Source organism: Phyllobates terribilis, unplaced genomic scaffold (assembly GCF_046119375.1).
Source record: "Phyllobates terribilis strain yellow unplaced genomic scaffold, ASM4611937v1 Scaffold_2__4_contigs__length_985480577, whole genome shotgun sequence".
Lineage (NCBI taxonomy): Eukaryota > Metazoa > Chordata > Amphibia > Anura > Dendrobatidae > Phyllobates > Phyllobates terribilis.
In genome coordinates, this window is record NW_027362762.1 from 924,019,265 (window position 1) to 924,041,898 (window position 22,634).

Below are 22,634 nucleotides of genomic sequence, written 5' to 3' on the forward strand. Positions count from 1 at the left end.
CCTGTCACAGCTCTGACAGGACTCCAACTGACACTTTCTGGAAAATTCTCCAGATGTTACCTAGGATGCCCCGCCCCCTGCAACAGTTAATTCCTCACTGTCATTCTGGTAGCAGGTTCTCACTAACAGCTGCGCTCAACAATGGCATCTTGTTGCCGTTTAAAAGTACTACAGCCCCACAAGGAAATATATCAGGGACAAGCTTTATACACACTTTATGCTTGATCATGGCACTTAGTTCCCCCTCTACTCTACTGGCTGTATCATCACAGCTAACCCCTTAAGTGGATCTAACGGCAGCTCAGAGAGATCTAACTATGGGAACATTTTCTTTTAACTCTTTCAGTGCCAAAGGAATGCTACGTCCTTCCCCACTACTGCAAAAATATATGACGGTCTATAAAGGAGATGACATAGCAGAGCTGCAACAGTGATTACTGATGTATTAGAGCTGGAACAGCATTGAGCAAAGGAAGAGCAGAGTGATCTAATGGCAGCAAGCCAACTACCTGAATACTTAAATGGCATCCTGCAGCCTGAGCTGGATTTAAATAAATTAATTTTTCATTCAAATTAACCAATACACAGGAGAAGAGATGGGAGTAGCTGTCAGTGCTCATCGCTGGAGTCCTTTTAAAAATACAGTTGAATAAACAGGAAAAAAAACTGCAGGCAGGACAGCAGTGGGCCAAAGTTATGATAAGACATGGGCTTAAGTTATAATTCCCCCGAGGGCACTAAAAACCCACTCTAATAAAATTCTAGTGGCCGGGCAGGCCAGGACCTCCAAGGCGTAGAGAGCCAGTTCATGCCATGTGTCCAGTTTGGATACCCAATAATTATAAGGCACAGAGGAATCACTGAGGACGTTGGTATGGTCGGCAGGGTACTCCTTCATCTTCCAAAATGTTTCCCTCCTTGTGAGAGTACATCGTGCATCATTGCCTGGGTGCTGGGAGAGTCTGAGTAAACTGTCCCACCCTTTTGACAGTGTTCCTCTGCCTCTGCTGCATCGTATTTATGTCTTCCTCACCTGTTCTCCTTGGTTGCCAAGCAGCTCAGGCAGATTCGAGTAGGTTTTGAGAAACTGCTTAACCACTAGGTTGAGCACATGGACCAGGCATGGTACATGTGAGAGCTCGCCTAGCTTCAGAGCCTCCACCAGGTTCCAGCCATTGTCACACATGACCATGCCTGACTGTAGGTTCAGTGATGACAGCCACAGATCTGCCTACTCTTTTATAGCTGTGAACAACTCTGCAGTGGTGTGCAGTTTATCACCTAAGCATATTAGCTTCAGCATTGCCTGTTGCCACTTGACCAAGGCAGTGCTGCAGTGCTTCCAGCTTGTGACTGGTAATTTCGGAGATGGAGGCTGAGGAGGAGGAGTAGGTGCAGGAGCTGCAGAATGTGGGGGCAACCCTGAGTGATGCAGGACCCTCAATCCTCAATGTCGGGAGGACGTGTTCCGTCCCAGGGTCTAACTGGGTCCCGGCTTCCACTATATTAACCCAGTGTGCCGTCAGCAATATGTACCGTCCCTGCCCACAAGCACTTGTCCACGTGTCCATGGTTAGGTGGACCTTCCCAGTAACAGCATTGTTGAGGGCAAGGGTAATGTTCTTGGACATGTGCTTGTATAATAGAAATAGTGGCGGCTGGGGACCGAGTATCGAGGGACAGCCGCCATGAGGTTGCGAAAAGATTCCTTCTCCACGAGCCTAAAAGGCAACGTTTCAAATGCAAGCATTTGAGAAATGTGTGAGTTTAGTTTTGTGGCCTGTGGGGCATTGGCTGTGTATTTGCACTTGCGTTCCAAGGACTGGGATAGGGACAACTGAAAGCTGCACTGGGACAAGGACGTGGACTGTGACGGTGATGGTTGCAAGTTTGCAATGACAGGTGCTGGGCAAGAGGCAATTTCGCCTGCGCCATGGGCAGGGGATTGGCGTGCACAACAGCAGAACAGCCAGTGGTGTCACCAGCAGATACTTTTTCTGGATTTTGGCATTTGGCCCAACTAGTCGGGTGCTTTGCTGTCATGTGCCTGAGCATGCTGGTGATTGTCATGCTGGTAGTTTTGCTGCCCCTGTTGATGCTGGCCAGGCAGATGTTGCAAATTGCCTTTTTGGGGTTATCTGGACAGTCTTTAAGAAAGAGCCAGACTCTGGAAGACCAAACAGTTGGATTGGCAACTTCACTCATATTGGTGTTCCGGGGAACAGTTGCCTGCCTTGTGTCTGTGGCCACCCCACTGCTTGTTCCTGCCTGTTATGGTGCTACACCTCTCTCCCCCTCTGTGCTGCTGTCCTTTCTATAAATGTAACCTTGCCAGGTTGGGTCAGTGACTTCATCATCCACCACCTCGTCTTCCATGTACGCATCCTGTGCCTCCTCCTGTCTATGTGGCAATTGTGTCTCATCATCAACATCCACCTCTTGAGACAGTAATTGCACTTTCCCACCATCGCCTTCATGTGACTGTGGCTGCTCAAATATTTGGGCATCGCTATATGTGGTCTCTTCTTGCCCCACTTGAAGTGGGCCGGGTGAGAGGCCCGAATCTATAAATGGAAAAGTGAACAGCTCTTCGGCGTGTCCAAGTGTGGGATCACTTGTCCCCGTGCACTCGACATGGTGGGAGGATGGAGGATCAGGCTGAGGAATAGGTGGTCCAGACTCATGGCTACTAAGACTGAATTGTGTGGTAGACAGGGTGGTGATGGTGGAAAACTGAATGGAAACATTATCTGCTATCCAAGCAACAACCTTTTCACACTGCTCTGGCTTCAATAGTTGTGTTTTGCGGCCTCTTAGTAATTGGGACATGATGTAGGTGTTTGTTGTGCTCCCTCAGCAGGCACAGTTTCTTCTTTCCCATGACCTTGGCCTCTGCATGCACAATCACATCCACTTCCCCATCCCTTGCCACTCACCTTGCCCCTTTAAATGGAGTGTAAAATTTGGCCACGTCTGATAACCACGGTTTTAGGAAGTGGCCTTATAGATGTGGTATTGGTCAGCGTGGCTCAGGGTGGTCAAACCAGTGGCGGATCTGTTTACTTGGTTTTTAATGTTGAAATGTCCGACTACGCCACCTGTGGATTGCGATCACTGAGAACCGCCGCTGCGGGGCAGACCGCTGAGGCTGATGTTGGGTGCGCAGCAGAGGGTAGTATAACTCCCCACGGGAGGAGTATAGCCTCAGGGCAGTGTGTGTAGATGGTGAGGGTTGTGGTGCATGGGCGCAGCAGAAATGACTCAGAGTCCGTGCAGTGCAGTTCAGGGTCTTTACTGTTGGTAATGAAGAAGGCCCTGCCGGGAGTACTGGCTAACATTAGAGGCCTGGTCCATCTGTGAGCGTACAAGAGTCCCCCTGGCCAGGTGGAGGTGTTGGCCTTCCCGTCTGACTGCACTCTTCCTGGCTACCCTGCTGTAGTTGTGTAGTAGCCCACGTCCCTGAGTGTACCGTGTGGTGCTCACCCGTATGGCTGGTGACTTGGGGCCTTTAGTTCTTTCCGCTCCTCGATGGCGGTGCCGGTTCCTTGCGTGTGACTGAGCCTCCGGGCTTTCTATGGCCACAGGACCTGAAATCCCCTGCCAGGTGGCTTCTGCTGCTGGATGTGAATATCCCCACAGCCTCGGACTCCGGTGTCCGGTTCTCTGCATCTTCTGCCAGGACGAGCTCTCTGCTCCAGTCCCTGGCCTTCAGCTCCTGGCTCCTACAGAGCTCCTTGCTGCTGCTCTGTCCCTTCCTCTGGAACTAGACTGTCTAACCCCGCCCCAGATCCAGTTTATAAAGGGCAAGTTCCTCCCCTCCCTGGACAGGGGCAGGAGGTGTGGCATGCAATAATGCTCCTGATCAGGAAAACCCATGCTCGCTCTCAGACATGGTATTTCTACCACTGTGGCAACCAGACCCCTGGGGTGCCACATTCCCCCCTAGTGAATTTTAGTACTCCGGGACTAAACATATTTTATGAAAACATAACATAACAGGGTATAAGCAATAACACAACATATATACAAGAAGTGTAGTCTTTATAGGTCACGGCGCTTCCGTTTCCAGGTGTCCATGTCACCCAACATGTATTTTGAGGGACCCGTCCCAAACCCTCAACGTAGGCCATGGGGTGGCTACAGGGCATAGATGATCCGCGTTGGACCACGTCTTCAGCCACCTCCACTAGTTTTTGTTCTGTGGTCTGGCACAAAAGGGGCACTTAAGAGGTGCAACTATTTACAAGGTACAGTTCCGGTTATTCATTGTCCATAACCTGTCAGTCCATAGACCCTGTTGGGTAACTTGAGAAACATAATTAGTATTCATGCAACAAACATAAAACATTTTAACATTTGCTATATACAGGTATATATCACATTTACATTCTCCAGCAAGTGGGCATCTGACCTCAAGTGCTCCTGGTGGACCTACGTAACACACTATCTGGTGGTGTTCTTTCTGGGTCCCCTGTTTCCACCCCTTGTGTAGTGGGCTTGCTAGTGTTTGCACTTCAGGTGTTTGGAGATGTTACGGGTAGGTTGGGCAGCTTTTTGCATACTCTTTGGCTTACCATGGGCACGGCAGGCTCACTTCTATCAGAGGGTTGATTCTTCTGGGCTGCTGGATTGGAATCTTCTGCCTTCGGGGCCGGTTGCTCTTCCAACACTACTTGCTCTTCTGTAGGCCCTTGAGGGGCTGGCTGGAGAAAGGAAAGGACGGGTACCACAATAGCGTTGTTAATTTGCGTCCAGGACCGGGGAAATTCTCCGAGTACTGTACTGACCATTTCTTCCCTTTCCTCTGTGGGTTGAGGGCTATCTTGGTCTTCATCAGTGCTTTGCAGCTGCTCGGGACACTTCTTCAGGTGGTCTCTGGAGATAGTGGCTGTGGTCTCTCCTCCATCCTTACTGATAACGCATACTTTCGGATTTTCATGGCATGAGGGCAGTACTGTGTACGGTTCTTTCTCCCACTGGTCATCCAACTTATGGAGCCACCTCTTCCTCTTCAAGACCTGCTCTCCAGGTGCCAGTGGAACAGCGGGAGCATGCTGGTTGTAAGTCCTCTCTTGCCTTTCTCTTGCTTGAGACAGACTTCTCTCAACACTCTCCTGCACTTTCCGGTACTGCTGCTGCCATTCTGTATCCCAGTCTGCCTCTGGCGAGGTGTCCTCGGGTGTCAGGACTCCCATATCCAGGTCAATAGGCAGCTTACCAGGTCTTTCTCTCATTAGGTAAGCCAGGGTGCAGTTGGTGGAATTTACTGGGATGTGGTTATACAAGTCCACCAGATCAGGCAGTTTTTCAGGCCACAGACTGCGTTCTTCCAGGGGCAACGTTTTCAGCAAGTCTATCACCACCTGGTTCATCTTCTCGCGCAATCCGTTGGTTTGGGGGTGATAGGGCGTTGTCCTTATCTTTTTGCAGCCATACAGGTTGCAGAACTCCTGGAAGACCTCCGCTTCAAAGGCGGACCTTGGTCAGTCAACACTTGCTCCGGATACCCGTGTGGACGACAGAAGTGCTGCTGGAAGGCTCTAGCAGCTGTCTGAGCCGTTAAGTCCTTGACAGGGACCACCACCAGGAACCGGGAGTAGTGGTCTGCGATGGTGAGGGCATAGACGTACCCGGACCTACTTGGAGCCAGCTTCACATGGTCCAGGGCTACCAGTTCTAGTGGCTGCTTGGTGATGATGGACGGCAGGGGAGTCTTCTGGCTGGCACGGTCCTTCCTTCTCAGGTTGCACGGGCCGCAGTCTCTGCACCATCTCTCAATGGCCCCTCTCATGCCTACCCAGAAGAACCATTCACGCAACAGGAACTCCAACTTATTCTATCCAAAGTGCTCTGCTCCGTCGTGGTATGCCTCCAGGACCATAGCCGCGTCTCGTCTCGGGACCACTACCTGCCAGGTCAGCTCTTGTGTCCGGGAGTTGACAATTCTCCGGCACAGCTTCCCCTTGTAGAGAAACAGTTTACTCTCCTCCTTCCACAGCTGTTTAGTTTCTTCTGGAGCGTCTGGGTCAAGGCGGGAATCAGCCTGTGTCAGCTTCTCTTTTACCAGGTGGACGGATGGGTCACTGTCTTGCGTCGCCGCCCAGCTGTAGTGGGCTAAGGGATTGAACGTGGCAGAGTGCCTGTCCCTTACACGGTGGGAACACTGGGTAATACCACGACGGTGGAACGCAGGGAGTTCAATCTCTTCCAGTTCTTCTGGATCTTCCCCTCCGTACAGCAAGTTCGGCATCCTAGACAGGGCGTCTGCGTTGGCATTTGTGCGTCCCGCCCGGTATTTGATGATGAACTCATAGTTGGATAGGCGTGCCATCCATCTCTGCTCCAGGGCACCAAGTTTTGCAGTGTCGAGGTGTGTCAACGGGTTGTTGTCCGTGTACACGGTGAATTTGGAAGAGGTAAGGTAATGTTTAAAGAGCTCTGTCACTGCCCATACCACTGCGAGGAACTCTAGCTTGAAGGAGCTGTAATTTTCAGGATTCCTTTCTGTGGGCCGGAGCTTCCTGCTGGCATAAGCGATTACCTGTTCTCTGCCCTGTTGGATCTGGGACAGCACCTCCCCTAGCCCGACGTTGCTCGCGTCTGTGTGGAGAATAAAAGGCTGGCCGTAATCAGGGCACACCAGGATTTCATCCCCCGTGAGGGCCATCTTCACCTGGCAGAAAGACTCATCCCCCAGCTTGTCCCATTTGAAGGGCGGCTTCTGGTTATTAGTAGTGTTGAGCCACCCCCGTAGTGTTCGAGTTCGGTTCGTCGAACACCCGTGTGTTCGCCGAACTGTTCGTCGAACTGTTCGTCGAACACCTTCGAACACCGTTAAAACCAATGGCAGGCAAACAAAAACACATAGAAACACATAGAAAACCCCTTCAAAGGTGTCCAAAAGCTGACAAACTGCTCAGAAGACATAACTAACACATGGAAAAGTGACAAGTACATATAGTCATGCGAAAATAAAAGAGGTGGAGGAGTAAAAGGAGGGGGAGACACAGATATAGGCATGTCATGCCCTTCTAAAATCCAAAAAGTGAGAAGCCGACACGGCCAGTCCGCTCCTGCCCGTGCCACCTCCGTGTCGCCGTTTTTGTGCCAGAGCCGCGGTGAACCCTGATGGCCAGCCCCCCTCTCCCAATACTGGTGCCTGTCCGCTGGTGGGTCGAGCGAGCCCCCCTGTGGTGGAGGCAGCTCTAAGCTTTTTAATTTAAATTGTCTCTCTAATTTGAATGAATACACTTTAAATCCATTTACAAGGATCTATTGGAGGGCAAGTCTCATGCCAGCAGCCGCGTAATTCCAGCTCCAGTAGCGTCCACTAAAGCTGCTGCAGTTAAAAAGCTTTTATAAGGATCGAGCTCGGCTGTCCACCGCAAGGCATCCTACTGCCAGTCCCAGCCCCTATGCCTTGGGGTGCCTCCTGACGCTCTTCACTGAGTATCCCGTGGTCCCGAAGCATTTCCTTTGAAAAAATGAAGTGTCCAAACTACAGGTGGTGTAGCTTGCTTAACCACCGGGATAATCCGCTGACTAGCAGACCCTGATACTAGGCACAAAATATTTCCTGGGCTAGATGCAGTTAAAAATTTGTAATTAGATACTCTCGTTGGATGCTGAGAAAGCATTCCATAGAGTCTCCTGGCACGCCATATATGATTCTCTTAAAAAGCTTGGGGTAGGGGTCTAGGGGACCCTTTTATAGCCAAAATCACGGCCCTGTATTGCAATACGTCACCTAGGCTGAAGATAAATGGAACTGTAGCACCCTGAGGGCTCGGTTGCTACAGAGGTATTGCACCTCACCCAGAGGTGTGATATCTCACTCTCAGGTAAGGATGTAGTGTGGATCAGGACCCGACACCTGCATGCATTACACCACATTGCCGTGGGGCAGGGCGACCAATATGCCCCTGAGATGGGCACGACAGTCCCTGTCCCTGGCTGGAGTGGGGGGAGGGAACACTGAGGAAGGGGAACCCTGTAGTGCAGGAGCAGGGAGGAAGCAGTTCCTGGGTGCATTGAGAAGGGAGTATAAAAGGTGGGCACCATCTTAGTTCAGTGCAGAGAAGTCTGAGCAGAAGTGGCAGGGAGCAGGGGCTCTGCATGAGCTCTGCTCCGGAGGCGGGCCTAGTAACAGAGGCCCAGGCCTGGAAGAGGGAGAAGGAAGGAAGAGGAGCGGAGAAGGCTCCAGGAAAGAGGAACGAAGGGATCTCAGGGGTGCGGACGGGCGAGTCGCCACCGCACGCCAGAATCCACCTGCGTGGAGGGGTCAGGCCAAAGGGGGAGTCCGGTCCCCGAAACTAGTGGAGGCAGGAAACGACCCTCAGCTAGAAACAGGAGGCTGTGACATTTTATGTGGCGCAGCCCCTCGCTACACCCGCTAGGAAGGCACCACATAGGGTCAGGGAAACTGGCGCCAAGTTTACCAAGAGGAGGCCCGAGGCAGCCGGACAGAAGGGTTGGTAAGAAAGGCCAGACAAAGGACACACAAAGGGGGTCCTGTGAAGCGCTCCAAAGTTATCTGGGAGTTGTCTGAGCCCCTCACCTGGTGAGCACAGTACGACGTGGGCAGCCGTTACCTGCAGACGTGGTCTGGATAATAAGAACTGTGAGTAAAGGCCCTGGACTGCATCACTGACTCCGTGTCATTACTGCTGCTGCCCTGCACCATCACCCCCATCCTCCGCATACACTGCCCTGAGGCTATACTCCTCCCGTGGGGAGTTATGCTACGCTCTGCTGCACCCACAACACCAGCCTCAGCGGTCTGCCCTGGAGCGGCGGTTCAGTCTGTCCGCAATCCACGGGTGGCGTAGTCGGACATTTAAACATCAAAACCACATAAATAGTTCCGCCACTGGTTTGACCGCCCTGAGCCACGGAACCGGGTTGCCGCCACGGAGACTACAACCACCAGCATCCACCAAAAAGGGTCCGGCTCCGGGTGTCCCAAGGCCCAGGGGGCGCGTCAGAACATTTTCATCACCTTTCACAATCACCAATGGGACAAGGCAGGGATGTTCTCTGTCCCCTCTCTTATACATCCTAGTGACGGAGCACCTGCTCTCATCAATTCGCCATAACCCCAATATTAGGTGGATTGAGGTGGGAGGCACCGAGTACAAGTGCTCTCTATTTGCTGATGATGTCCTAGTATATATCACTCAATCACATATATCCATCCATGCTGTTATGGCTGAAATAGATCACTTTGTTACATGGTCAAATATTAAAATCAATGCAGCGAAGTCTGAGGCCCTCGATGTCTCTCTCCCCAAATCCATATAGGATTCCATCCAGTCCAACTTTCCCTTTGCCTGGCCCTCACAGGGTATCAAATACTTAGGAATTCCTATTCATAGAGACCTCTCCCATCTATGTTATCTTAATTTTGGGCCCTTTATTGAACAACTCCATACAGACCACGGTTGGCAAGTTAGAACTGTAAGATTCACTACGTGAACCACTGGTGTTTTGTGGAAAAGCACATGTACACTGTGTTCCAAATTATTATGCAAAAAGTGTTTAGGAGTGATAAGGGAAGAATTTGTTTGTTTGTCAGTTAAACTCATTGATGGTGATGTGTGTCAGGGCTCTTTATATCACTGTAAGCAATTGCAGACACCAGTGCTAATTAGTTTGGCAGGTGTGTCCAATGAAAGGCAAGACTACTTAAGAAGGCTCTCTCACATTATTCAGCAGCCTACATTTTCTGCCAAAATGGGAAAGAAAAAGGATGTGTCGGCTGCTGAGAAGCAACAAATTGTGGAGTGTTTAGGTCAAGGCATGACTGCAATCAACATTGTGCGATGATCAGGATGAAGTGTCTTGGCAATCAAGAAGTATGTAGCTGATTCACAGTACACACGTGTGCGTGCTGATAAGGGCAAATTGAGGACTCTTTCCTACAGGCAATTACGTCAGGTTGAAAGAGCAGCGGCAAAAAAGCCTTGTCATAGCAGCAGACAAGTTTTTGAAGCTGCTTGTGCCTCCAACGTCCCCCGAACAACAAGATGCAGGGTCCTTCAGAGGTTTGCAGCTGTGCATACGCCATCCTGTCGACCTCCTCTATCCACTTCACACAAGCAGAAATGGCTCCAGTGGGCCAAACATTACATGAAGACTGATTTCAAAACTGTTTTGTTCACGGATGAGTGCCGTGCAGCGCTCGATGGTCCAGATGGATGGAGTGGAGGATGGCTGGTTGATGGACACCCCACGCAAACACGGCTACAGCGCCAACAAGGAGGAGGTGGAGTAATGTTTTGGGCTGGAATCATGGGGAGAGAGATTGTCGGCCCCTTTAGGATCCCTGAAGGCGCTAAAGATGAACTCCATAATGTATGTGGATTTTCTCAAACAGCACTTCCTGCCATGGTTCAAGAAGAAGAACCGTGTATTTCACAGCAAGATCATTTTTCTGCATGATACTGCACCATCTCATGCTGCACATAAAACATCTGCATCTCTGGCTGATATGGGCATAAAAGGGGACAAACTTATGGTGTGACCCCCATGCTCCCCTGACCTCTACCCCATTCAGAACCTTTGGAGCATCATTAAAAGGAGTGTCTATGATGGCGGGAGGCAGTTCACATCTAAGCAACAGCTCTGGGAGGGTATTCTGTCCTCATGCAAAACAATTGAAGCAGAAACCATCCAAAACCTGACAAATTCAATGGACGAGAGAGTTCAGAAGCTCCTTTCGAACAAGGGGTCCTATGTGAAAATGTAACATCACCTAGAATAAAGTTTTGAGTTGAAAACTGTTTGATTTCAGTTTCTAACAACCTGCTAATGCTTATAATTTCAAAAATGACCATTTTTTTGGTCTTTATTAAAATGAAAAGGTTGATCGAAAAGTTTGGGGGATCTAAGAGTGTGGCAACCCAGTAGTCATGATTACTTCGAATTCTGACAATATGAGGGTCATGCTGCAGGTAGTGCAGCAAGAAGGCACTTATGTGTCTTGCACATCTTGGAGCCCCAAAATTATTTTCCGGGCTAGATGCAGCTAAAAATTATTTTTAATTTTAAATCTGGTGGAGCTTATTATAGATGGCCTAATAGGATCAGTGCTGCACACTGCTACAAAGCCCAAATTATTTTCCAGTCAAGATACAGATAAACATGATTAGTAATTTGAAAGCTTAAAACGGTTGGTAGGGTGATTTTAAACAATCATCAAGCTTTTACTCTCCCCAGGATGACACAGGGGTAGAAAAGTCGTTTCGGATCCATGATTTGTTCATCTTTATGAACGTGAGTCTGTCTACATTATCAGTGGAGAGCCGCATACGCTTATCTGTCAGCACACCACCAGCAGCGCTGAACACACGTTCAGACAGAACGCTGGCTGCGGGGCATGACAAGATCTCCAAGGCGTAAGTGGCTAGCTCCGGCCATTTATCCAGATTGGAAGCCCAAAAAGAGCAAGGGTCGAGTGACACAGTCGTGGCTTCAATGTTTACTTGGAGATACTCCTGTACCATCGTCTCTAGGCGTTGACTATGTGTCAGACTTCTTGTCTCCTGTGGCCTTGCAAAGGATGGGCTAAAAAAGTGGTGAAATGATTCCGCAAAATTGATGTTACCAGCAGATACTGTGGTTCTGTTACGGTTTGAGTGCTGAACACTTGACGGTCCCACGGTTGGCAAGTTGGAACTGTGAGATTCACTACGTGCACCACTGGTATTTTGTGGAAAAGCACATGTAAGATTCTGCAACAGTCTCTGCTGATACTCCTGCATGCGTGCATCCCTTTCTATGGCAGGAATAATTTCTGCAAATTTACTTTTGTACCGGGGATCTAACAGTGTGGCAACCCAGTAGTCAGGATTATTTCTAATTCTCACCATTCGAGGGTCATGTTGCAGGTAGTGCAGCAAGAAGGCACTCATGTGTGTTGCGCATCCAGGAGCACCAAGTCCCTGTTGTGTTGGTGGCGAGGTAACAATCATGCTTCCTTCCTCTGTCCTCTCCCCCCAAACCTCGCACAACAGAAATGTGATCAAGGTCTCCCTCATCTGATGAGTCTTCCATCAGTTCGTCCTCCACTTCTTCCTGGGCTCCTGCACCTTCCTCACTAGTTTGGCTGCTACCATGCGCCCTGGTAAAACCATCTCCCCCACCCTCACATGCCTGCCGCCTTGGTGCTGCCGACCGTCTGGACCTTGCAGATGTTAGCCCTTCCGCATACAACTCCTCCTCCTCTACTTCCTCCACCTCCTCTTGTGCCACCACCTGACTCCGAATTCTGTTTAACATGTGCTCCATCATGTAAATCACCGGAATAGTCATGCTGATAATGGCATCGTCAGCACTAAACATCTTCGTCGCCGTTTCAAAACTGTGCAGAAGGGTGCATAGGTCCCTGATCTGAGACCACTCCTCCAGCGTGATTTGCCCCACCTCTTAATCTCGTTGGCCCAGGCTATACGTCAGAACGTATTGCACCAGGGCTTGTCGGTGCTGCCACAGTCGCTGCAACATGTGCAGAGTTGAATTCCACCGGGTAGGCACATCGCATTTTAGCCGGTGAAGTGGCAGGCCCAACGACTTCTGTAGAGATGTAAGTCGCTGAGCTGCGGGATGCGAACGGCGGAAGTGAGCACACAGCGACCGTGCCCTCTGCAGAAGGCCATCTAGTCTGGGATAGTGGGCTAAAAATTGCTGGACAACCAGGTTCAACACGTGAGCCATACAAGGCACGTGTGTGACATTGCCCCGGCGAAGGGCCGCACCCAGGTTTGCAGCATTGTCGCACACGGCCTTCCCTGGTTTCAGGTCCAGTGGAGACAACCATTCATGAAATTGGTTCTCCAGAGCTGACCACAACTCCTCAGCTGTGTGACTCACATTTCCCAGACATTTCAATGTAAAAACCGCCTGATGACGTTGAGCCCTACTGCCAGCATAGTAAGGAGGTGTGCAGGATCCCTTGTGCGCAGTTAGAAAGCTTGTGGCATGACAAGACAGGCTTTGGGTGCAGGTGGAAGACCGAGAGGAGGTTGAGGAGGCAGAAGCAGTGGAGGAACTTTGACATAAAGAGGATTGACGCACAACTCGTGGGGACGGCAAGACTTGGACAGCAGCCCCTTGTCCTGCTGTCACCATAGTTACCCAGTGCCCAGTCAGCGACATGTAACGCCCCTGTCCATGCCTACTCGTCCAAGTGTCTGTGGTGAAATGCACCCTGTCACACACAGAGTTTCTCAAAGAAGCGGTGATGTTGTGTGCGACATGCTGGTGGAGCGCAGGCACACCTTTCTTTGAGAAGTAGTGCCGACTGGGCATCTGGTACTGGGGCACTGCGACGGACATAAGGTCTCGAAAATCCTCTGTGTCCACCAGGCGGAAAGGCAGCATTTCTGTAGCCAAGAGCTTGCAGATGGTAAAATTCAACCTCTTAGCTTTCTCATGGCTAGGAGGAAATGGTCTTTTACTTGTCCACATCTGAGGGACCGAGGGCTGGCTATTGTGCTTAGACGGGGTTGATAAGGGTGTCCCCGGCAAACTGCCGGTCTGTGAGGAAGATGCAGGCGGACATGTTAGGTTGCCTTGATCCAAAGGTGGTGCTATCGATGTCGGACAGCGCTCAACACCAGCTGCTCTTACCACCTCCAAAGAAAATGATGACCTGCCAATCACGCTGGCTGTTGCGGGTAAAGAGGTGGCAGGTCTGCGCCCCAAAACAGGTGTGACTGCTGTCCCCCCAGTCACAGAGGATGAAGAGGCCGCGGATGCACAAGATATGGCAGACGGTGGTTGGCCCGGCCGGCTAGGCCGCATTGTAGCACACTGAGCTTCCCACTGCAACTTATGCTTCATGTCCATGTGCCGGTTCATGCATGAAGTACTCAAACTATGTATTTTTTGGCCTCTACTTAGCTTTTGCTGACAAATGTTACAGATAACACGAGTTGGGTCATCTTTATCGATCTGAAAAAATGCCCAGGCTATGCAAGGCTTAGCACCCATGCGACCTGAAGAGCCACCACGACTTGTGGTGAGAGGCAGAGTTGTGTTTGAGGATGCAGTTGTTGACGTGCTTCCAGTACTACGTCTCTGTCCAGGAAGGCGCAACCTGACCTCGTCGTCACTAGCATCTTCCTCCACCTCCTCTGCTGACCTCATCTCTTGGCTGACTGTGGGTTGACAGTAAGTGGGATCTCCAACCTCATCATCATCACCCTGTGTGTTATCACACCCGTCGTCCTCAGAGCCAACCTGTTCCTGCCCTGACAAAAAACTAAAGTTGTCGCTCCAATCAGGTATTTGAGTCTTATCATCGTCTTCCTCATTGTCTCCACCAACAGGAGTTACAGTTTGGGAATGAGGGTCTACATTATGGTCAGAACCTTCTGCGTCTGGTCCTGGATCCGACTCATAAAGATTCTGGGCATCAGTGCAGATCATTTCCTCGTCTGGATTCACAGAAGCGCTGGAGTCGACCTCTGATTCCCAGGCTATAGTATGAGTAAACAGCTCTGCAGACTCAACCATCTGTTCTACCTCATACTCAGACGGGCAGCTGGAGATTTGGGAGCTGTGAGGAAGCAAGTGCGATTTGGGTGACACCTTTGAGGACTGGAGTATTTGTGATGTTGAAGTTGATGTGGAGGAGAGCCCACTTAAAGGAGCACTTGATATCCGTTGAAGCACCTGCTGTTTTTGTGCCTCATCTGGAATTTGTAGCGATTGGCGTGGCCGTAAGAAAGGGATCTTATCACATTGTCCGCTAAAAGAAGTAGACATTTTAGTTTGGCTGGAAGATGGTCTTTCTTCTGCAGATGTTACTGTTGCTTTAACACCTACCCCACGGACACAACCTTTTTTCCCCTTCCCAACACGCCTATTCCCCTTTCCACCAGCAGCAGGCCTTTTTCCACTCATTTTGGTGGTTAACTAATTCACAACTCTGGAGTTGTTTGCACAAAAAAACAATGGATGGTAACCGAACAGAGCTGAGTGGCCAAACTGTGGTATTAGGCCAAAACTATTGGCTGGGTTAGATGCAGAAAAAAATATATTCAGTTTGCAACCTGATGGAGGTCAGTATAGATGGACTAATAGAGAAAGTCCGACACACTGCTACAAGGCCAAATATTTTTTCAGAGGTAGATGCAGAAAAAAATTATATTCAGTTTGCAACCTGATGGAGGTCTGTATAGATGGATTAATAGAACAAGACCCACACACAGCTAGAAGCCCAATATTTTTTCAGAGGTAGATGCAGAAAAAAATATATTCAGTTTGCAACCTGATGGAGGTCAGTATAGATGGACTAATACAACAAGTCCCACACACAGCTAGAAGCCCAATATTTTTTCAGAGGTAGATGCAGAAAAAAATATATTCAGTTTGCAACCTGATGGAGGTCAGTATAGATGGACTAATACAACAAGTCCCACACACAGCTAGAAGCCCAAATATTTTTTCAGAGGTACTGTAGATGCAGATAAAAATTATTTTTAATTTGCAACCTGATGGAGGTCAGTATAGATGGACTAATACAACAAGTCCCACACACAGCTAGAAGCCCAAATATTTTTTCAGAGGTACTGTAGATGCAGATAAAAATTATTTTTAATTTGCAACCTGATGGAGGTCAGTATAGATGGACTAATAGAGAAAGTCCGACACACTGCTAGAAGGCCAAATATTTTTTCAGAGCTAGATGCAGAAAAAAATTATATTCAGTTTGCAAATTGATGGAGGTCAGTATAGATGGATTAATAGAACAAGACCCACACACAGCTAGAAGCCCAAATATTTTTTCAGAGGTACTGTAGATGCAGATAAAAATTAGTTTTAATTTGCAACCTGATGGAGGTCAGTATAGATGGACTAATACAACAAGTCCCACACACAGCTAGAAGCCCAAATATTTTTTCAGAGGTAGATGCAGAAAAAAATATATTCAGTTTGCAACCTGATGGAGGTCAGTATAGATGGACTAATACAACAAGTCCCACACACAGCTAGAAGCCCAAATATTTTTTCAGAGGTACTGTAGATGCAGATACAAATTATTTTTAATTTGCAACCTGATGGAGGTCAGTATAGATGGACTAATAGAGAAAGTCCGACACACTGCTAGAAGGCCAAATATTTTTTCAGAGCTAGATGCAGAAAAAAATTATATTCAGTTTGCAACCTGATGGAGGTCAGTATAGATGGATTAATAGAACAAGACCCACACACAGCTAGAAGCCCGAAATTTTTTCAGAGTTAGATGCAGAAAAAAATATATTCAGTTTGCAACCTGATGGAGGTCAGTATAGATGGACTAATACAACAAGTCCCACACACAGCTAGAAGCCCAAATATTTTTTCAGAGGTACTGTAGATGCAGATACAAATTATTTTTAATTTGCAACCTGATGGAGGTCAGTATAGATGGACTAATACAACAAGTCCCACACACAGCTAGAAGCCCAAATATTTTTTCAGAGGTAGATGCAGAAAAAAATATATTCAGTTTGCAACCTGATGGAGGTCAGTATAGATGGACTAATACAACAAGTCCCACACACAGCTAGAAGCCCAAATATTTTTTCAGAGGTACTGTAGATGCAGATAAAAATTATTTTTAATTTGCAACCTGATGGAGGTCAGTATAGATGGACTAATACAACAAGTCCCACACACACCTAGAAGCCCAAATATTTTTTCAGAGGTACTGTAGATGCAGATACAAATTATTTTTAATTTGCAACCTGATGGAGGTCAGTATAGATGGACTAATAGAGAAAGTCCGACACACTGCTAGAAGGCCAAATATTTTTTCAGAGCTAGATGCAGAAAAAAATTATATTCAGTTTGCAACCTGATGGAGGTCAGTATAGATGGATTAATAGAACAAGACCCACACACAGCTAGAAGCCCAAATATTTTTTCAGAGGTAGATGCAGAAAAAAATATATTCAGTTTGCAACCTGATGGAGGTCAGTATAGATGGACTAATACAACAAGTCCCACACACAGCTAGAAGCCCAAATATTTTTTCAGAGGTACTGTAGATGCAGAAAAAAATTAGTTTTAATTTGCAACCTGATTGAGGTCAGTATAGATGGACTAATAGAATGATGCTATGCCCAAAAGATTTTACTTCACTAGGTGCAGTAAAAAAATTGGTATTCTATACACAGGTGGTATATCTTGCAACACAGATAGGCTACTCCACTGACTAACACACTCTGCAATAGGCCAAAAAGGATTAGCTTTGCTAGATTCAGCCAAATGCTGTGAAAAAAACTTGCACAGCACTGGCACAGACCTGCCTGGCAAAAACTGATAGGAACTGATGTAACCTAGTCCTGAAAAGGACTCCAATTACAATTAGTCTTTACTCCCACAATCTATCTATTTAAGAGCACAGACCTGCCTGATAAAAGTTGTAGGAAATGCTGTAACCTAGTCCTTAAAAGGACTGCAATCACAACTATTCCCTACTCCCAAGCTATCTGTATATTTGTGCGAAAATTGGCTTGAAATTAACAAGGTATAGCGCACACAGCAACAGCGGTGCCGTCTAACACGCAGCTGCAGCAGTGAGAAAATGGTGGCGACGGGGAAAATGGCTTGGTCTTCTAGGGCAAGGACATGTGACAAACACTGCCAATGACACATGCCCTTGCTTGTGTGAAAAAAAGCACTTCGCTCCGTGTGTGCGCTGCTGATAGGCTGACAGATTGCACCTCCCCACTGCAAATGCGGGAAAGAGAAAAAAAAATGGAGATCTTCATTGTTCCTGCAGAGATCCATCCCCTGCCCCTCCCCCCACCCCGCTGTACACTCAAACTGCGTATTAACATTAATTTTCATCATTACTGAGAAAAAATCCAGTTATGATTTTGGTGCACGAACAGTTATCGAACATAACCTCGAACAGCCGAATTTTTATCAAATTGTTCGTGTTCGCCGAACGGCTCGAACACCGCCCAAAACAGCTCGAATTTGAGATTGGCGAACAGTTCGAGTAGAACAACGCTCATCTCTAGTTATTAGCCTTTGACTGACCCAACAGGAGGTTTTGCATAGGGGCTGCCATTTTGGTGAACCCAGGGATGAATCTTCGGTAGTAGCCTACCAACCCGAGGAACTGCCGCACTTCCTTTATGCTGGGGGGTCTTGGCAAGTCCTTAATCACTGTGATCTGGAGCTACTCCGTCAGCACTCGCCACATGTCCCAGGTACTGTACCTTCAGCTTCAGTATATGACACTTGGAGGGTTTCACCTTTAGGCCGTAGCCTGCCAGGGTGTCAAACACCTCTGCCAGGTGTTTCAGATGGTCCTCACATGTTTTGGAATACACGATGACATCGTCCAGGTATAGCACGACAGTCTCGAAATTCCTATGCCCCAGACAGCACTCCATCAACCACTGGAAGGTTCCTGGTGCGTTGCAGAGCCCGAACGGCATACAGTTGAATTCGCTGAGACCCATCGGGGTGGTGAACGCGGTCTTCTCCTTGTCTGCCTCTGCTACAGGAACCTGCCAGTACCCGCTGGTAAGATCCAAAGTGGAGTAGAAGTTAGCAGACTTTAATGCAGCTAAAGATTCCTCTATCCTAGGTAACGGGTACACATCTTTGTGTGTGATACGGTTGATCTTTCTGTAATCTACACACATTCTCATGGTGCCATGTTTCTTTTTCACAAGAACTAGTGGAGCTGCCCAGGGGCTACAGCTGTACCTGATTACCCCAGCCTCCTTCATTTCTCGCAACATTCCCTTGGCATTATGATAGTGTGCAGGGGGTACAGGTCAGTATCTTTCCTTTATGGGCGGATGGTGTCCTGTGGGCATGTGGTGTTCTACCCCCTTTACTTGCCCAAAGTCTAGCGGGTGTTTGCTAAAAACTCTTTCATACTCCTGAACCACCCTGTAGACTCCCTGTTTGTGGTGTGAGGGAGTGGAGTCGGTGCCCACATGCAGTTTCTGACACCAGTCCTCCATTTGTTTCTTGGAGCCATTACCCTCCTCTGATTGAGATGGAGGCAAGGGTTCCACGGCCTTTACAGAGTTTTGGTTAACAGTGAACAATTTGGCTAGAGTGGCATACCGGGGCAACTATACTTCTCTTTCCCCAATGTTTAGGATGCTGACGGGTACCCTCCCATGGCGTACATCGACCACCCCCCGTGCTGTCAAAATGGTGGGCCTACGGTCTGAGTAGACGGGTTCTACCATGGCTTGGTAGTCCCTTCCTCTTAACCCGATTGCAGTCCGGCACCAGTTCATCATCTCACTTTTTGGGGGCATGGCGATAGGGATCGGGTCACTCATCCTAACACTACCAATCTCACCACCAGACAGTTCTACCTGTTGCCTTTTCATCAGGGCTCTGATCTCTTTTTGTAGGACACACTGCTGGCTGGAGCTGGCGTTCACCGCAACCTGCTGTAATATGACAATTATCTCTGAAAGTCAATTTTCAATAACATTTGTACCCAAGGTTATCTTAGGGTTGCTAACACGATGGTCAATGTCCACAATAATCAGTCCTTGCGCTGGCAGTTCAACTTTACCAATTTTGATGGTCACCTCCTTGAATCCCACCTGCGGTACGGGCTGACCATTGCTGGCGATGATACTCAAATCGTCATCTGGGTAGCGGGTAATATCTGAGTCATTCCAGTGCCGCTTAAAAAGCACATAGGGGATGGTGGCTACCTGTGACCCGGTGTCCAGTAGTGCACTCATAGGAATGCCATCCAGCACCACAGGCAAGACCGGTCGTCCCCCTTCGTACTTATCACGCCAGCTCGATGGGCCTGATGGTCTTATGCCTGGGGGTCGGCCCTCTGCCCCAGGTTGGGCCCGTTTAAATAACAGTACCTAGTCATATGTCCGGGTTGGTTGCAGCGGCGGCAGATGGGTTGTCCGTCCTAGTCGTAGCGGTCGCTGGGTCTTCCTCTGGACGATGGGATCCTCCTCTGTTGGCGCTAAGGGATATCCTCCGGACTGGAAGCCAGCTGGATCTTTCCTGGAGAGGACACCTGTAAAGACTGCACAGTTCTGGTTAGCGCGGCAACGCTTTTGGTCAGCTCTTGGACATGATGGTGCAGGTCTGCAGCCGGGGCTTTGTCCAAAGCCTGTGCATCAGCTCCCACAGGCTCTGCAGACAAGGGCGCCGCCTCCTGGTGATAGGTGATAGCGGGGCACCTGTGGGTTACAGGGCCACCTGGTGCCGGTTCTCGGAGCACCCGGATGGCCCTGTCTTAAACTGCGCAAAGTCCAAATCAGGGTTCTGCAAGGCCATTACACGCAACTGGGTTTGGTGGGCGCTGGACTGTTGACCCTCAATGAACTGTTCAGTCAACAGCTTATCCTCATTCCGCACGTTGTCAGGGTCTGCCTGCTTAATGGCTCTCAGGGCCTCCTGCAAATTCAAAGCATAGTCCCGTATACTGTCTTGTGCCTGCTGTTTGGACCCATAAAATTTTAGCTTGATCTCTGCTGAGGTGCGGGTATCAAAAGTGTCCTTTACACAGGCCAGTATTTCCTTTACAGTCCCCTTTTCCCTGGCTGACCAGGACTTCACTTCTCTTTGGGCTGCTCCGATTAACTGGCCTATCAGGATGCTCACTTTTTGTTCCTCGGACAGGGGGTATACTTTGAATAGGCTATACAGTCTTTCTTTAAAGTCGCTCAGGGTATGCGACTCCCCTGAGTACTGGGGTAACCATGTCGCTCCGCGGATATACGCCATCGTGAACGGCATCACTGCGGCAGCAGCCGCGCTGGCCGTGGGAGCTCCCTCCATTCCTGGTGTCTTCCTCCCCCCAGTTAACCGTGGCCTACCTTGCCTTGCTTCTTCTCCATAGGCCGCGGCTCCGCAGGCGATCATCGGAGTCGAGGACCTTGCGTCGCACGTTGGTGATATCGGCGTCCACTGGGCTCCTTCCAGGACCTTGCGCAGCGTCAGTACGTAAGGAGGGCCTTCAGCTCTCGCGCGCTTTTGGCGTCCACGCCCCTCTTCTTCCCGCGCGGCGTCCCAAAAATGGCGCCCAATGGCGGGAAAATGGCTGCGGATGGCGGGAAAACGACTGCGGATGGCGCGAACTTCACCACGGTAAGTATCACAGTCTTTCTTCAGGCACGCCAAAGTTGACGCGCCCGCTGGGCCATGTGTGGGGGGAATACCCGGAGCCGGGTCTCTGTGTAATGCTGGGAGTTTGTAGTCTGCGTAGCGGCGACCCGGTCCCGTGGCTCAGGGTGGTCAAACCAGTGGCGGATCTGTTTATTAGTGTTGAGCCACCCCCGTAGTGTTCGAGTTCGGTTCGGTTCGTCGAACACCCGTGTGTTCGCCGAACTGTTCGTCGAACTGTTCGTCGAACACCTTCGAACACCGTTAAAACCAATGGCAGGCAAACAAAAACACATAGAAACACATAGAAAACACCTTCAAAGGTGTCCAAAAGCTGACAAACTGCTCAGAAGACACAACTAACACATGGAAAAGTGACAAGTACATATAGTCATGCGAAAAGAAAAGAGGTGGAGGAGTAAAAGGAGGGGGAGACACAGATATAGGCATGTCATGCCCTTCTAAAATCCAAAAAGTGAGAAGCCGACACGTTCAGTCCGCTCCTGCCCGTGCCACCTCCGTGTCGCCGGGTTTGTGCCAGAGCCGCGGTGAACCCTGACGGCCAGCCCCCCTCTCCCAATACTGGTGCCTGTCCACTGGTGGGTCGAGCGAGCCCCCCTGTGGTGGAGGCAGCTCTAAGCTTTTTAATTTAAATTGTCTCTCTAATTTGAATAAATACACTTTAAATCCATTTACAAGGATCTATTGGAGGGCAAGTCTCATGCCAGCAGCCGCGTAATTCCAGCTCCAGTAGTGTCCACTAAAGCTGCTGCAGTTAAAAAGCTTTTATAAGGATCGAGCTCGGCTGTCCACCGCAAGGCATCCTACTGCCAGTCCGAGCCCCTATGCCTTGGGGTGCCTCCTGATGCTCTTCACTGAGTATCCCGTGGCCCCGAAGCATTTCCTTTGAAAAAATGAAGTGTCCAAACTACAGGTGGTGTAGCTTGCTTAACAGCCGGGATAATCCGCTGACTAGCAGACCCTGCTACTAGGCACAAAGTATTTCCTGGGCTAGATGCAGTTAAAAATTTGTAATTAGATACTCTCGTTGGATGCTGAGAAAGCATTCCATAGAGTCTCCTGGCACGCCATATATGATTCTCTTAAAAAGCTTGGGGTAGGGGTCTAGGGGACCCTTTTATAGCCAAAATCACAGCCCTGTATCGCAATACGTCACCTAGGCTGAAGATAAATGGAACTGTAGCACCCTGAGGGCTCGGTTGCTACAGAGGTATTGCACCTCACCCAGAGGTGTGATATCTCACTCTCGGGTAAGGATGTAGTGTGGATCAGGACCCGACACCTGCATGCATTACACCACATTGCCGTGGGGCAGGGCGACCAATATGCCCCTGAGATGGGCACGACAGTCACTGTCCCTGGCTGGAGTGGGGGGAGGGAACACTGAGGAAGGGGAACCCTGTAGTGCAGGAGCAGGGAGGAAGCAGTTCCTGGGTGCATTGAGAAGGGAGTATAAAAGGTGGGCACCATCTTAGTTCAGTGCAGAGAAGTCTGAGCAGAAG